This window comes from Elaeis guineensis, chromosome 3 (assembly GCF_000442705.2).
Source record: "Elaeis guineensis isolate ETL-2024a chromosome 3, EG11, whole genome shotgun sequence".
Taxonomy (NCBI): Eukaryota; Viridiplantae; Streptophyta; class Magnoliopsida; order Arecales; family Arecaceae; genus Elaeis; species Elaeis guineensis.
In genome coordinates, this window is record NC_025995.2 from 6790001 (window position 1) to 6807966 (window position 17966).

Sequence of the window (17966 nt, forward strand, 5' to 3'; positions counted from 1 at the left end):
CAAAATTAAAGTGGAGGAACTGATACAAGATATCACCTAAAAAAATATCATTTCAAAAAATCAGTTGAAGATGTATTGTAATTTATTATGATGAGAAAATAATATCTATTTATGATTAATTTATTAACATAAATTCTTCTTTTAGTTCTGTATACAATAAAATTTCAAAAATGAGATCTTCCACATGTTTATCCTACTATGGCTAGATTTAGAACATAAGTACCCAACAGCTTCGGACATTGATTTTATAATATCTACAAAAATCCTAATAAAAATAGCAATCAAATTGGATATGAAATAGTTAAAAAATGTATGATGTATGGACCATATGGACCTGCTAATTCAAAATCGCCATGCATGTTGAAAGGACATTATTTCAAATATTTTTCTAAAAAATTTTGGCCAGAAACAGCGATCAATGAAAATGGATTTGCTATTCATAAAAGAAGAGATGACGGGTATTATATTATGAAGAGATGGCATTATGCTTGATAATAGATATGTTGTTCCCCAAAATTTAAGTTTGTTAATCTGTTATCAGGCTCATATCAATATTAAATGCTACAACAAGTCAAAAATAATTAAATATCTTTTCAAATATATTAATAAAGGTATAGACAGAATAAGAACTATCATTATAGAAAATATGATAGTAAATATAGATGCTAGAGAACAGCAGTATGAATAAGTTAATAAAATAAAAACATATTTAGATTGTAGATATTTATTGTCATATGAAGTTAGATAGAGATTATTTCAGTTCTATATATATTTTGGAGAACCAACAGTTGAACGACTGGTTCTGTATCTTTCAATGACACACACTGCGACTTATCATGAAAATCAAAATCTAACAAGTTTACTTAGCCGACAGAAGGGAGATAAAATCATATTACAAAGTGGATAGAAATAAACAAAATATGCAAAGATGCAAGGGACTTAACATATGCCGAATTTCTAATGAAATGGGTGTGGAACCCTAAAGATAAAATATGTACCCAAAGAAAGCAGAAAAGTTAGATTGGAAGAATTATCTACATACACCTAAGCTCTAATGAATTATATTACTTAAGAATATTTTTGAATGTCATTGAAGGAATAAAAGCTTATGATGAAATAAAAATTATAAATGGTATTCTGCATCTAACTTTTCAATCCACATGTAATGCTATTGGATTATTGGATGATGGTAGAAAATGACATGAAGCATTGAGCGAAGCTTGTTATTGGGCATTATCATCTAAATTAAGATAGCTTTTCATCACTCTAATTATTTATTGTGAGATAACTGACCCAAATAAACTACTAGAAATCCATTATAAACTCTTTGGACATGATGTACTTTGTAGTTTAAGAAATATTTTAGAGATGCCAAATCTGCATATTTTGAAATTTCACTTAAAAAATTATATTTTGATCAAACTAAAAAAATTATTCAACAAAAATTGCTGCTCTCTTTCAGATTACAAGCTACCGATACTGAATAAAGTTATAGTGGAAGAAATTACTAATAGATTATTGATGAAAGAATTAGATTATGATATATATGAAATATAGAAAGAATATTCAAAATTATTTGAAGGATTGAACAAAGAACAAAAAGATATTTATGACTCTGTATTAGGTTCTATGGAAAAAGAAAAAGGCTATTTATTTCTTGTCTATGGTCTTGAAGGGATTGGAAAAACATATCTTTGGCAGATAATTATTATAAGAATATGTTCGGAGGGATAGATTGTTCTAAGGGTAGCATTTTTGAAAATCACATCTTTATGATTTTCAAGTGATCAAACAGCACATTCAAGATTTAAAACTTTTATTCATGTTGGCAATCACTCAACATGTGCAATAAAAAAGAGGATGCAACTTGCACAATTAATTGGATCTACAAGCTTAATAGTTTGAAATAAAGCTTCAATGAATCATACAAACTGCTTTAAAGCACTTGACAGATATTTGAAAGATATGTTATAGTCCGACAATCTAAACATAGAGGAAAAATCATTTGAAGATAAAATAGTATTGCTTGGAGGAGATTTCAGATAAATCTTTTTAGTTGTTGTTGGAGGTAGAAGAGTTGAAACAATTGATGCATCAATAAATCAATCATACTTATGAAAATATTTCAGAATCTATACATTGAAAAAGAATATGAGGCTGCTTAATAACGATGACAATGAGGAATACAAAAAAATGTTTAATATCTTTGGTGAATAGGTTTTAATTATTGGTGAGGGGAAAATATCAATATTTAAATTTTGTGACGAGGAAGAGGAACCAAATTTGATTGAAATTCCGCATACTTTTATTGTAAAGGTAGATGGAGATTATATAGAACGTATTACTTCATAAATCTATAAAAATTTCAAAGAAAATTATAATCATACATATTTAAAGAAACAAGCTATCATTACACCTACAAATGCTATAGTTGATGAGACAAACATATATGTGCTTTCATTGATGCCAGCCGAGAAATAGATTTTCTTAAATATAGACACAATATTCAAAGTATCAGCCAACATGATTGTAGAAGATATTCTCTATCTCCCTGAATTTCTAAACACTTTTAAATTCAGTGAAATTCCAAATCATGATTTGAGATTGAAAATAGATATTTCAATTATGCTATAAAAGAATGTCAACCAAGGTACCGGACTCTACAATGGAATCAGACTTCTTACCACTAAATTGATATCAAAGTATTTAAGGCAGTAATAATCATTGACAAGCATATCGGTGAGAAAGTTTGCATCCTCGGATCATAATGCAGGTCACAAAAACAAAATGGCCATTTATTTTTAAAAGGAGGCAATTTCTAATAAGGCTTTTCTGTGCAATGACAACCAACAAAAATCGAGAGCAAACATTGCAAAAAATTGGGTTATACTTATCCAAACCAATATTTTCGCATGGTCAACTTTATGTTGCCCTTTTACATGTTACTTCACATGAGGGTCTTAAAATTCTCATGAAAAATGAGCATGATATATCAGAAATATTTACAAAAAATATTGTTTATATAGAGATTTTTTGTTTTGATTTGCCTGTAGATACTTATTATTGATACTGTTTGTTTCGCTTGTTAACCTATATAGCTGCACTAATATTAAACATAACCATATCATCAAATAAGATAAAAATGGAAAAAATAGAATACAACTTATTTTCATAGTTAAATTTAGAAAAATATAACTGAAGAATCAAAGTCTGAGTTTCGCATTTATGGGACTCGACAAATCCCAATATGGACAATCAGTTGATAAGTATCGACTATATCTTACTTAATGAAGAGGTTAGTATCTTTGATCTTCAATTTTCAAATATATTTTTATATAATGAATGATATTCTTAAGTTTATGAATATTTGTACTTTATACAGCACTCTATGATTCAAGCATCTATTCAAAAGGAGGATGTTTTTCACTTCAAGAATTTGCTTATAAAGGGAAAGATTTATTTCTTTGAAAAATTTAATGTTGCCTCAAACAAAAGAAGTTTCAGAGCTGCTTTCCATTAATATATTATTTACTTCAATAGATGGATTAACTTACAAAAAGTCGATGACAATACTTGTTTTATACCACTTTAGAAATTTTATTTTATCAGATTCAATGAATTGCCCTCCATAAATTACAATGATACATATTTAATGGGTACAAATTTGCATAATAATGTTTGATATCAAAAATAAAAATATCTCTTTCCTTCGTAGATGTGATAGGATGTGTTACGGCTCTCAAAATCATTAAAGAAATAGATGTCAGACAAAAAACTATCAAAAAAAAAACATAGAAATAGAAGATTTAGAGTAACAAATCTAAATTTTGACCTTTTTAGTACGACAATCTACACTGATGATTTATATTTTCTCTTTTTTAATAGATTTTGATAAGCTAAAAATACTATCCATCGATAATAATACAGTGTGCAGAAAGCATCAATCATGCTTTGGAAAAAAAATTATGAAGAACTCAATGAGCATATTATTCAAACAGTGGAACAGGCTAGTCCGATGATTACTATTTTGACAAGCATGACTGTTAGGATGTGTAGAGGTATATTCTTTTCTATAAAAAAAATTATTCTCATAAATTTCAAATAATAGTGGTAGAATATTAACAATATTCTATATATACAAATAGAATTTGTCTATCCAGTTCTTTAGCATCTAAATATTATATAGATGCATAGATTCCTGAAATACAAAATAATCAAAATAGATTCAATAAAATAGTATACTATCTTGTACACTAGGAAAATAGAATTTATATATATTATAACTTATGAATTCATAGTGTGATCTTATAGGCTGAATAGAACAATAGTCGCAATTGCATTTACAGGAGAAAAGCAAATTGTGTCTATTGATCTCACACATGAAGCAATAATAAATAGAAGAATAATCAAAGAATTACTAGAGATGGATCTGCAAACTACTTAGGTATAGTACTGAGTGTAAAGAAACAATTCAAAAATACCTTCCTATGCATATTGTCCTGCATCAAAATTTCTTTTCTTTTATAGGTGGCGAAATTTACATGTAGAGCAAAATTGAAAGTGATTAATACCTCCTATGGTTGGTGGGACAAAGTATGTTACAATTACAGATCCATAATCAAATCATATGATGATAATTTCTGGTGTAACTAATATAACAAAAATGATCAGCCTCTAGTGCCATGGTAAACAAATGATACTTTCTTCCATATTATATTAAAATATTACAAAAAATCATATAATTTGTTCTTCTTCAAAATGAACATATTTTCCTACTATATAAAGTTTTAAGGTACTAGTTGAATGTGGTGGCCAAAGATCATACTATTAATACGAACTTCGTCATATTTAGAAAACTAGCTCAATAGTTAATTGGTATATCGGCGTTTAATTTTGCTATAGATCCAAGATCAAATAAATTTGTTCTTCTGAATGGTATAAAAAAAAAAATCTTTCATACCTTCTGTACCTTTCAAATTATACCTGATATGTAATATATTGAAAGTGATAATTGTAATTTTTGAGTAATAAAGATTTTTTAGGATAGTATTCTTCTGATGGATAGCTTACATGAAGTTTTCAGTGCCGAATCTTTTTCACTGCAACTTCCAAAAGAAGTAGTGATTCCTACTTCTAAAAAATACATATATTCAAAATCTTTCGGTAGACTACTCCAAAAACATCTTCTCTTGCAATCAGATACAAAAAAAAAATTCTACTACATAAAAAAAATTCTTCCTTTTACAGAGAACTAGAAACACCGCCACTCAAGAAAAAAATTTTGCATCAGCTAATCTAATATCATCTAACTAATTTTCTTTTTTGATATTTCTTGCTGCCTTTGTGATAATATAGCAACATTTTTTTTCAAAATACTAATTCAATATCTATTTTTTGATTAGCAGCACAGCTGAGGAAAAAAAAGGTGGAAGAAAGTTGATCTCTAACTTTTTTGATGAAACTGTATATTCTTCCTCCAGCTAAAATTGTATATTTTCTTCGTCCAGCTAAAACTATATATTTTATTGGAACCCGCCGTATAGCGTGGGTCTCTTGCTAGTATTCATTATGTGCTCATTTATATTAGAGTGACAGTCTTGTGAGGATTTATGATCTTACTTATTCAAACTCTGTATCCACATCCAAGCATGCCATCTAGAGGATATGCATATTAGTCCTCCATATTATCAATGAATATAGTTGTATTTCTATGGATATTTACGATCATGATCTCAATACATCAGACGACATTTCTTCACTTTTTTGTCATCTATCATGATTTGGAGTGTCTCCTCTTGCTTTGTATAGACAGGATAGTCGACAACATACCACCTTTCCATTTTTGATTCTAGAATTTTCTATGTTCACTCTATACATATCATTGGCCACAAATATGCATAATGACATATCTATTGAGGAGACTGCTACATATTTTGAGGATGTGATAGATGATATGAACCATTAGGGAGTTGCATATCATACAAGAGGTTGTATAGTTGAGGGAGTTACACAGAAAACTATCATGCAGATAGAGCAAATACAGAGGAACATGAGGAACTGAGTGAAGTTGAACCAATATATCATTGGAAGTAATATGCACAGAGAAAGAGATGGTCATGTGGGACGTGATTTTTATGCTTTATTATATTTTTGTACTATATAGACTTGATTCTTTCTTATTTAGAAAATAAAAATATTTTATTTTTCTTAGTTAAGCTTGCAGGCCTTGTGTAGTTTTGTTCTACAGATATTATACTGCAAACAAGATATTTTATAAGAATTATTAAGTTTAAGATAAATTTGGTTAAAATATATGATTTCATTTGAGAACTATATGAGTTATAAGAAAAGGAAAATATGTTTACAATAAGTCAAATTATATTACTTTAAAATAAATTAAAAAAGATGAATCATTATCGAGTATATTGCAACTAGTAGTTGGAGCCTAATCATCTACTAGAAGGTTTTATGATGGCCGAGAGAACTGATGATAAAATTGTTATATAAATTGGTCAAATCATGCAAATCTCTCGTCCAGACATCTCATCATAGATGCCTCAACCTCGTCCAGTCGTCTTGTCATGGATGTCTCCAAAGTGTTAGTTCGTATGTTGATCTGTGCTATGAGAGATATCTCGATCGAGTATATCTATTCGAGCAGACAATACTCATAGATCGGGAGACTACCAATCAAACTGCATATATCGGCCAGATTGGGTTAGGAGGATAGGCTGTGCAGGCTAAGCACGGTGCCTAGCTAGGTTAGTCTTTATCGATAGGCTAACCTTCTCCTCCACTATGACTTTCTTCTTCATGCATCTTAGCTATACACCTCCATATCGTATCAGTAAATGCATATCCCATATGCCTCAAAGATGAGTGATTATAGGTGCTAGTGGGTTTAAGCTTGATAACTTAATCTTTATCAGTGATAGAGACATCAAAGGTCTTAAAGATAATAGTCATAACATCTCCATAAGATAAGCAAGATTTTAGACTTTGAAAGCATTCATTAATATAAGGGGCCATTTTTGAGCATATGATGATGGCCATGTTTCAATCGACACCACTTGATATATGCATAGTGCTACATCTGCAATAGATCAAATTGTACAGCCTTTATTGTGTTGGTTTTATATCACTAGATTAACACTTAATCACTACGTTCGTAGAGCGGTGGCATCTGGAGATTCATACATTTTACATGCCATATGGAGAGTGTACTATCATGTTGGAGGATGCTAGCATCCAGTTAGGTTTACTAATTGATGGTTTTTCAGTTATAGATACTACATGCTAAGATTGACGGCATGTATACTTTGATTTAGTAGGTGTTGTCCCACCTCCTTTGGGTTTATTAATTAACAGTCTTCCGGTTATAGGTAGTACATATCAAGATTGATCATAGGTATGCTTTGATTTGTTAGGTATTATCCTACCTCTTGATAAACTTAAGAGTTTCTGATTGAGTATGGTATGGTTAGGACAATAATTTTGTGGGCTATTCCCTGATGCAAATGTTATAGCTGTATAATGTTATGCTATGGCATATATTTTGCAGTTCATGGGAGCATGTCTATTTATAGATAAATTAAATAATCTGATGTATATTATGTTTTTATCACTACTTACCAATTTTGGGACTACAGAATACTATAGTTAGGGTAGTAGGGGTCTAGCTTGGTTGTACAGAGAGCTTTATAGGATAAGTAGGATAAATGTACATAATATCGTAGGATCTTTAATTTTACTTCAAGTGTGGGCAGGGGATAGGTTTTTGTTTATAGCTTCCTATAGATTAAGTCATTCTACTGTAAGTCCTATTATGGATTTAACTAATGAAAGTGCAATACCATGTGGTCTGCTAGCCATAAGGTACGTAATGAAGTTAAATAGTAGTTTTCATATCTAAACTATTTTGAATCATATATAACTCACTTATCCAATTTTATTATGCAGGTAGAGAGATACTTTCTTAGTGACGTAGATTTCTATCCATGTTTGGATGATATATCTGTACAAGCTCGATCATCTCAGAGCTGAGCAGGTATAATTATAATTGATTTACATATATTATAATTATGTTTGGAACGACTTTGTTTAGAATGCTTATATTTAATTGTATTCATAAAATGGTTATATAGTAGCCATATACTTCTGAGGTTCTTGTACTTCTATCAAATTATTGCTTCAGTAGACAGGATATATAGCGATATCGTATGCCACTTTTATATTTTTATATCGTAAAGTGGCACTACACAAACAGAGTGATGCACTAATTTGAGATACAGTAGGCTATTCCATTTGATTATGACATAAATTCTAGATTGCACCATATCGATATTACGAGACGAGTCAATCATGATGAAAGCATCACTCACCAACAGTTTGTTATGCTCTAGAAGAGTCGACGAGATTATATTATGGACGGTCTAGTTGTTGACAGTATCATGGACTATTATAATCTCTACATGGAGTGGAACCATCGCTTCACTCATCAATTCATTTGTCACAATGGTGCAATGTTTGATTATGTAATAAGAGTTTAATTTTATTTTCTTATTTTTCTTAATATTTATTATTATTATTCGTATTGTTCATTACTTACTTGTCTATGTTAGGGTGACAGTTTGGCACGGATTCATGATCTTGCTCATTCGGACTCTATGTCCACATCCAGGTATGTCATTCAGGAGATATGCATTCAATCCTCCATACTGTTGATGATTATGGTCGTATTTTCATGGATATTTATGATCATGACTAGGGTACCTTGGAGTCCACTCCATCTTTTCCGCATCCATCATTATCGAGAGCACCTCGTACTTTACACAGATGAGGTAGCTGATGACACACTGTCCCTACATTGAGTCCATATATGTACTCGATCAAGTACATGCATGATGATTTGACCTTGTTTCAGTCCATTAAGGAGACTGCAGCATATTTTGAGTATGTGGTGGATGATATTAGTCGTAAGGGAGTTTCGTATCATGCAGGAGGCTATACATATGAGAGAGCAATACAAGAGATTGTTGCATAGATAGGGCGTGGAACTGAGGAACATCAGGGTCTGAATGAAGCTCAACCTATGGATCATCGAAAGCAACCTGCAAGACAAAAGCGATGGCCGCCATATAGGATATGTTCTTTTTTTGTTTTGTTGTATATATGTACTACATGGATCTGATTTTTTTCTATAAATAAAGTTGTATATTTTTCTATAAACTTGTGGTATGTTGGTCTTTATTTTGTTACTTGTTATGCAATGTTCAGGTCTTGACTTGAAAGTATGTACATGATATGTTGGTCCATTGTCTTGCTCTCTTTCATCATGCTAAAATCTTGCCACATTATATGCATGTGTAAGAAATTTATGGACAAATCATCAAATTTCAAATAAATTAATGGAAATCATCAAATGTATAAGAATATTCTCAATATATACAGTACATTAGAGGCATGTATTGAAAAAAGGAGAGGTAGATTACAGGATGCAGATTTGAAATCCAAAATAAAAAAATAAAAAATAGAAAAGATCAAATATTCACATAGATAGCTATATGAAGTTTCACGTAACTTTGTAACTCTATAAATATGTATCTGATATCGAAAATAAGCATAAGGCATGCATAAACTGTAACTAGAGAAGTAGTACGTAGTCTAACCCTAATTTGGTGCCGATACATGTGGAAAAGATTTTCGTTCAGCATGTTGATATTTAGTACAATCTCGATATTATATGTTGTTTTGATACCTATATGATATGGTATGGCTGATACGCTCTAGCACTTACTGGTGTGATGTATTATGAACTTAATTGTAAAGAATCTTTGTTTTGCTTTCTTTCAGTTTGATGAAGCATTTATATATTTAGGTATCGAGGAAAATGAAGCTATCGCTCAGTTAAATACATGTAAAATTAACCCTATTTAATGAAGTAGAACTTCGTGGAAATCCAACAAACCAGAAAAAATTCAAAAAATTGCAGTCGATCGGTCGGGGTCGACTGCATTCAAATACATAAAAGGTGGTCGACCAGTCGAATCTGTCAGATTCAACTGCCTGAGTAAAACAAGCTACTTCTCAATGTACAAACTATACAAGATGTGTTCTCCCCAAAACTCATCATCGGCCACCAAAGCAGATCATAGAGGACAAAATGACCTCGTAGCTGAGTTTCCATTTCTCGCAACTTTTAATTGAACTTTGTTTTTGATGCATGACAAATGGCCAAGATAGCATTTTGGAAATGCGTTGGTGTGTAGGATCATGGTTACTATAACTATATTTTCAATAATTGATTCATAGGTTTGTAGTTAAAACAAAATAAAATATGACATTTGTTTGCAAAGAATGGATCAAACTGCGAAACTGAATCGTACTTAATTGCTTCTCTAGTTTGTTTCAAACCGATTTTCTTTGCAATAGGTTTGGTTTCAGTTTGTAATATTTTGGCAGTTCAACCCCAACACTAATTTTTTTTATATTTGTTGGTGCAAAATTCCGCCGACGTCGGAGAAACTGGAGTCGAGGGGATTGCATCCATCGTCAGAACCTGCAAAGAAAGTCTAAACCGGAGTTGGAGGTGCTCCGACAAGACCCTCCGACGCTCAAGTCAGTACTCTGCCTCAACAGAAATGGAGCACTCAAATAAAATTTTAGCAGAGTTTCGAGATAGAATTTTTAGCTTAGAGAAGAACGTATCTGGGGATCCTTTTTTATAGACGGAGAGCGTAACTGATCGACAGCGACGTCTGTAACCGTCTTGTAGTGGGCCATTCGTGGCCACGTAGAGTTTGTTGCGAAGTGTCAATGGGCCATTTAGAGCCACGTGGAGTTTGTTATGGAGAGTTGAGTGGTGTCCGTTGTCGCGACTTGCCAGAGAGTGGTGGGGCCATATGGAATCTGTTACAGAGAGTGGAGTGGGGTAGTGGTCATTATCGTAACTTGCCAGAGAGTTCGGGCCTGACGGCTGAAGCTCGGCTGGGACATCTGATGGAGCGAAATGGTTCTCTGTCTAAGCAATCTAAGAGAGGCTCGGATGTTTTCGAGGTTACTGACGAATCCACTGTTGTCGGGTGCCTAGAGCACTGATGCTGCGGTTGAAGTCATCTACTGTAGAAGCTCGGATGGAGACTTTCTGTTGGAGAAGTCCAGTTTCATGAGAAATCTGGTAGAGGGTCGACCGACCAAAGAGTTCGGAAGGCATTGTAGAAGTTCGTCTACTGGAGAAGTCTGGAGGATCCTGTGGAAGTCCGATTGACATTGTTGAAGTCTGGCTAGCGCTGTTGAAGTCCGGCTAGCACTGTTGAAGTCCGACTGATGCTATTGAAGGTTGATGGCTGGAGAGATAGGGAAGACACTGGAGGCGGTCGGCTGTTGTAGAAATTCAGCTGCTGGAGTCCATCCGTTGTAGAAGTTCGTCCGAAATCCATCCGCTATGGAAGTTCAGACGGAGTCCGATTCTTGTAGAAGCCTGAATGGAGACCGCTTATTGAAGAAGTTCAGCTGAAGTCCGTCTATAATAGAAGTTCGGAAGGAATTCGCTTATAGTAGAAGCTCGGATGGAATTTGCTTACAGTAGAGGTCCGGAGTAGACCGCTTGCAGTAGAAGTTCGGAGTAGACTGCTTGCGGCAGAAGTTCGACTGAAATTCGGAAGGTGGTCGACCATCGTAGAAACTTAGATGGAGTCTGATTACCGTAGAAGTCCTGCTGCTGAAGAAGCTCGGTCATTGACGAAGTTCGAAGTAAAGTCGATCGTGGCTGGAAGAAGTCTGGAAGAGATTCGGAGAGTAGTCGATCATTGTAGAGAATCGACTGAAAGTAAAGCCCAGAGAGCGTTTGGAGCAGTCCGGTAGATGAATGGAGGAGCCCATTATTGGAGAAGTCTGGATGGTATTATGGAAGCTCGGACGGTCGGGGGAGTTCAAAAAGATGCCACACAAAGTCGGAAGCTGGAAGGGCCCTGAAAGGGTCGGCCTTTTACGAACTTCGGTTGGGGTTATTTTATACCCAACACCAATCCCCCTACTTTTGAGTTTGAGTTTCGAATGAAGAAAGTACAGAAAAATTTTCACAGTCGAATTTGCCTCCCTCGATTTCCGTACTCGGTTGCTTCCAGATATTTTGGCGTTTGGTGCACTGGTGCTGGAGCCTTTTCAAATCGTGGTGATTCGAAAAGATTTTTTTGAAATTCCTGCTGGAGCATTACTCTAGGTACGGTGCAATAATAGTTCTGCCAGTTGCCAGCCGCTTTTAGCCACCTACCATGGTGAGTGGGACACGTGGTGGTTGTAGATCGGTCAGAGGAGATCTGCAATCATTGTTGCATCGGACCTCGTCGCTTATTTAAATCCGCCTCCCTCCTTTCAGGGGTCTCACTTTGCCTGAAAGTTTCTTCGGTCCCTCCTTCTTCCTGAGAGTTCCATTCTTCCCCAGCATCCTTCTCAGCTTTAGACGTTCTTCGAGTCATCCCCATCTCTGCATCCTTCGGACCAGCCTAGGTTAGTTCCAGAACTCTCCCCCTATATTTTTTTCTTGCTATTCTTCTTTCATTTTTTCTCCTTTACATTCTGCCTGTTCGGTTTTCCATGAGCATCCCATTTCTTATTTTTTTTAATTTTTTTAGAATTTTTAGAATTTTCACTTGATTCAAAATGTCCTCCAACACTTCCTCCTCTAGCAGCTCTAGGAGTCCATCCATTCCAGCCCCCCAAAATCTCAGTTCTGTACATGAACCTCGTCCGATCTTTGTACCAGATACTATCCCCAGCTCTCTGACTCTGGAGGAACTCTCACTGATTAGGATTCAGTACGAGATTCCTCCGGAGTACGAGCTGAAGCTTCCTGAGCCAACTGACCGAGCTAGCGCCCCTCCCCCCGGCTGCTTCTGTTTATACCAAGAAGCTTTCCACATCAGGCTTCGACTTTCGCTTCCACCTTTTGTTATTGCTCTCTTTCGCTTCTTAAATATTTCTTTAGTTTCTGTAGCACCGAACTCCTTTAGATTTCTGATAGGATTTTTTTTTCTCTGTAGTTTAGTTGAAGTTCGGCCAACCCTTTCTTTGTTTAAAAATTTTTATACCTTCAAGCATCATCCCTCGGCAAAGGACTGGTGGTACTTCTCCCCTCAGTTCGGTAGAAAGAGGTTGCTGAAAGGTGCCCCTTCTTCTATCCACAACTAGAAGGAGAGGTACTTCTACGTCTGATGCCTGACCTTGGAGTTGGGGTTGCCTCCCTGAGGCTCCCTGAGGGATTCCGTCCGTCGGGCTTCTAGCCTGGGATAAGACGACCTTGAAGCCTTCAATAAACTCGAAGCTTATCCAGCTCCTCTTCTCTCCAACCTCCTGAAAAAATAACTCTTGTTCAACGTCGGCCTAAGCCCTCTCAACCCTACCGGTATTGTTATATATATATACATTTTTTTCTTTGTCGTTCGCTGCTTCTCCTTTCTTCTTGTTCTTTGGTTAAGCTGCGTCGATCCTCATTCACTGCAGATATGGATGCCGATGCGGCTCGAATGCTAGCTCAAGGTCTCAAGACCCACAAAAGGAAAGGCGCAGCATCCTCAGGGGCGGCAAAGAGGGCAAGGGCAGAAGAGACCGGCCCGGCCGCGTCTGCCCAGGCGGCCATTGCCGTCGACGCTTCCTCCGATGTCGAGCCCGCAGTCCCCCGGGCCTCTTCAAGGAGCCCCCCAACTGAGGTTCCCACTCCAGAGGCCCGACCCGAGGAGGCACCAGGGGCCGAACAGAGAAGGAGAAAGAAGATATTGGCCCGCAAGAGCCGCAGCAGCAGGGCGGCCATCGAGGGGGCCGATGGCTCCGAAGAAGATCCGAGGGAGAATCCCTTCAACAATAGGGATCTAATAAAAAAATTGGTCGACGGGTGCATCCTACCCGAGGTCGTCCACAGGATCATCCACGCCGATCCTGAGCAGTGGGTTTGAGACTCTCTAGGATCCTTTCTCGATGTAGATCAATTTACTTCTTCTTCCTGCCTCTTTACTTTGCTTATTCTTCGACTTTTATATTGACTCCCTGGCCGCTCTTGCAGATTAGACACCAGCTCATCGCCAACATCGAGGCGATAAATGATGCTAGGAAGGAGGCCGCCCAAGCGGAGGAAGGTCGCCCGCCTCAAGGAGAAGATTGCCGAAGTTGCGAGTCTCCAAGAGGCGCTGCAGAAGGAGGGGCAGACCTTGGCAGACTTGAGGGCCACCTTGGAGGAGGAGAGAAAGAAAGCAGAGGTCGAGGTCTCCGAGTTGAAGGTGCAGATCCCGACCCTGGTCTCGGAGGCAATGGTCCGGGCAGTGGAGAAATTCAAAATCTCCTCCGAGATAAGGGATCTGAAGGTCGAGTTCGGCCAGGCTGCCTTCATCAAAGGCTTCGAACTTTGCCAAGAGAAGGTGGTCGGGAAGTTTTCTGAGTTGGACCTCGGCTTCTTAGATGAGGCGTCCGATGGTGAAGCCGGGCCTTCTGAAGCTGCTGCTGGTCTTTCTCTAATCGAGACTTCCTCGACTGCTGCGGCTACAGCGGCTGACCTTCCGGGGGTGCCGAGCTCCCCCACTTCTGCCCCAGAGGTCCGAAACCTCTAATTTTGTATTCTTTTCTTCTTCTTTTTTTTTGTTGTAACTTTTTCTCATTCTCTTGTACTTAAGAACTATTTAATCAATAAAATCGGATTCTCCTTTACAGAGAGCTCCTTTGTCTTACTCTGCTTTCTTTTTCTTCTCTTTTATTTTCTGGCACTAATTTGTGTTGTGGCGCTCTTGTCTTCCAACGACAGTGCCCTGTCGAAGCTCTTCCCCTACCACAGAGAATTTTTATTAAGTCAATGATCTGAAACCTCAGAAGAAAAGTTCATCACTTGATGAAAAAATCAAAGAAGCTGGATGACGAACTTCACTGGCTGAGGAAGAGCCATTCGAAAGTCACTGCGAAGGCTACTCGCTTTCGGAACCTCCATAAAAAGGGTTTCATGGACTACACCCGAAGAAAGGCTGACTTCATGACGGAGCTTGAAGAACTCCGAAAACATGCCAGTGATCGATCTTGGACTCAGGCTTCTAAGATCAGCTCCCTTGAAGTCGAGCTAGCGGCTGCACAAGAGAAGATCGGCCAGTTGGAAGAGAGCTCGTCCTGGCTCGCAACTCAGGCCGACCATGATCGAGACTGATCGAAGAAATTCTCCGACCATCACAAGCAGCTGCAGGACACCGAGGCGAACTACAACGCCTACCGAGTCGGCTGGTGCGGGCAAATAGATGACTACCAAAGGAAGCTCAAGATGGCGACCGACGAAGTTGCCCACCTTCAGAGGTAGTTGTCTGAGAGAGTCCAGGCCGTCTCTGCACAAGGCTCCGATGAGCTTCGCTCCTTGAGGGGGACCATGGAAGAACTGTCCGTGGCCCTTGGATAGGAGAAGGTCGAACTGCAGTGGCTGAAGATCCAGCTGGCCTACGAGCAACAGACGGTCAAGGATGCCGAGACAGAGTCTGAGGTTCTGAGGAGGAGACTTCGGGAGTCGGAGGGCGAAAGCCGACGGTTCCATCAAATGTATCGAAAGATGTTGTTAAGAAAGAAGGAACTGGAAGAAAAAGTCAAAAACTTAAAGCAATCCCTGACAATGACTGAAATCGAGAGCTCAAAGTCGGAAGAAGTCGAGCTTCCTTAGAGCTTCTTTTACCTTTTGTTCTTCCATGTATTATTTTCTTTTCTTATCGTTTTTCTTTTCTGACCTTCAAAGGCTTTGTAATGCACCCTTTACTAATGAAATAAAAAAGAATTTTCTCATTATCTTGTCTATTCTTGCTTTGAGTTGTTGCTTACCGAGCTTCTTTCATCTTTTATCTTGTTCGATGTTGATGTTGTTTGAATGTTCCTGATCGTCGTCGTGTTGATTTACCCTTTTTTGTTCATGACGGAAGGTCTTTTCGAGGCCACTCGAGTTTGACACTTTCTCTCAGTGCTCGAGCTTGGGGGCCCGAACTTCTCGTTACCTTGAGGAGGTCGATTTTCTCCTACCAGTGTCGGGTTCCCTCTTAAAGATCGAGGATTTTTGACAAGGGTCTCCTTCCTCATTGAGATGAGGTTCCTTGTGTCTTTGATGTAGTTTGTTTTTTTCTTATCACCGATGTAGCTCGTCGCTTTTTCCTTTTCTCTTCCCCCCTTTTTTTGTGTTCGAGTGAGGGTTTTTCCTCTGCTCTTAACCGGGTTGTAGGGGTGTAGAGAAGCTGTTGAGGAGACTTCCCCCCTCATCTGATCTTGAACGACCAGGTCTTCATTTGTGTCAGGATGAGGTTCTCCTCTTGTTCCTGACATAGTCAATTTCAGCTCATATTTGGGCTGCGAGGGCACATAAGGACCGTTGCAAGGGCCTCTTCCTCCATTCGATCTCTAAATAATCGAGCCTTTGACTTTGCTCATGTTAGGATGAGGTTCTCCTCCTGTTCCTAACAGGGCTGTGGGGGCGCATAAGGGCCATTGCAAGGGCCTCTCTCTCCATCCGATCTCTAAATAATCGGACCTTCGACTTTGCTCATGTTAGGATGAGGTTCTCCTCCTGTTCCTAACATGGCTATGGGGGCGCATAAGGGCCGTTGCAAGGGCCTCTCCCCTCATCCGATCTCTAAATAATTGGGTCTTCGACTTTGCTCATGTTAGGACGAGGTTCTCCTCCTGTTCCTAACATGACTGTGGGAACATATAAGGGCCGTTGCAAGGACCTCTCCCCCAATCCAATCTTTAAATAATCGGGCCTTCGACTTTGCTCATGTTAGGATGAGGTTCTCCTCCTGTTCCTAACATGGCTGTGGGGGCACACAAGGGCCGTTGCAAGGGCCTTTCTCCCCATCCGGTCTCTAAATAATCGGACCTTCGACTTTACTCATGTTAGGACGAGGTTCTCCTCCTATTTTTAACATGGCTGTGGGGGCACATAAGGGCCGTTGCAAGGGCCTCTCCCTCCATCCGATCTCTAAATAATCGGGCCTTCATTCGTGTCAGGATGAGGTTTTTCTCCTGTTCCTGACATGCTTAATTTTGATTGTCTGAAAGAGCCACTTTCTGTCGTTACAAGCTTATGCTAAAAGAAATGAGATGCGAATATGAAAGAAATTTTTATTTAAGGCAAAGTTATTGGTAATATATTCATAGATTTTTTGAATCCCATAGTCGAGGAAGGTCTGCTCCCCGTCGGAGTCCTTCAGAGATAGTGTTGATGATCCCGATTGGAGGTCGATCTTCAGGCTGTTCCTCCCTCCTTGGCGGCTCCAATTGTGGTAGGGCCCTCGACCGATCTTTCCTACTTTCAGACAGACGTCGAATGAATCTGTCGAGCTGACCTCGTCTGATGAGCTCCTCGATCTCGTCCCGGAGCTGAATACACTCCTCCGTGTCATGGCTGTGGTCACGATGATAGAGACAGAACTTGTTAGGATTGTACTTTTCGAGGTGTGTGTGCATCCTTTCCGGCCTTGGCAGCTGCTCCCTGACCTCCATCAGCACTTGAGCTTTTGGAGCATTGAGGGAGGTGTAGCTGTGGAATCTTTCCGGAGGAGAGCTCCGCCGAACCCTACAGTCCGGGCTCCTCTACCTACGAGCTCGGGGGGGAGTTCGGACACGCTTGTGTCCGGAGGAAGTTCGAGAACATGGCCGAGCTTCACTCACCCCTTTTTCAACTACGAGTTTGCTGGAGTCACCCGCCTGCCGCTCCTTTGCAGCCTCCTCATCTTTCAGCTTGAAGGCTTCCTCTGCTCGGGCATATCCTTCGGCCCGAGCCAGCAAATCAGCGAAGTCCCTGGGATACTTCTTTTTCAAGGAGAACAGAAGATCGTTCTTTTGAAGATCGCTCTTCAAGGTGGCCATTGCAACTGATTGATCCAGATTTCGGACCTTCAATGCGGCGACGTTAAAATGGTTGACGTAAGTTCGGATGGATTCTCCCTTCTTTTGCTTGATGTTGA

At 38.3% G+C, this 17966-nt stretch overlaps 1 long non-coding RNA gene across 4 annotated transcripts in view; it reads left to right on the forward strand.

Annotated features, from left to right (window-relative positions):
• Positions 1–9228, forward strand: part of LOC109505652 (uncharacterized) — a 35706-nt gene extending 26478 nt beyond the window's left edge. For 2 of the 4 annotated variants that reach the window (XR_012139449.1, XR_012139452.1), the window contains 3 exons: positions 5406–8047; positions 8622–8680; positions 8768–9228. This is a non-coding gene — a long non-coding RNA (uncharacterized lncRNA). Of the gene's footprint in view, positions 1–5402; positions 8048–8621; positions 8681–8767 lie in introns of all 4 variants that reach the window. The other 2 variants (XR_012139450.1, XR_012139451.1) reach the window with 2 other exon arrangements.
• Positions 9229–17966: the final 8738 nt, after the last annotated feature.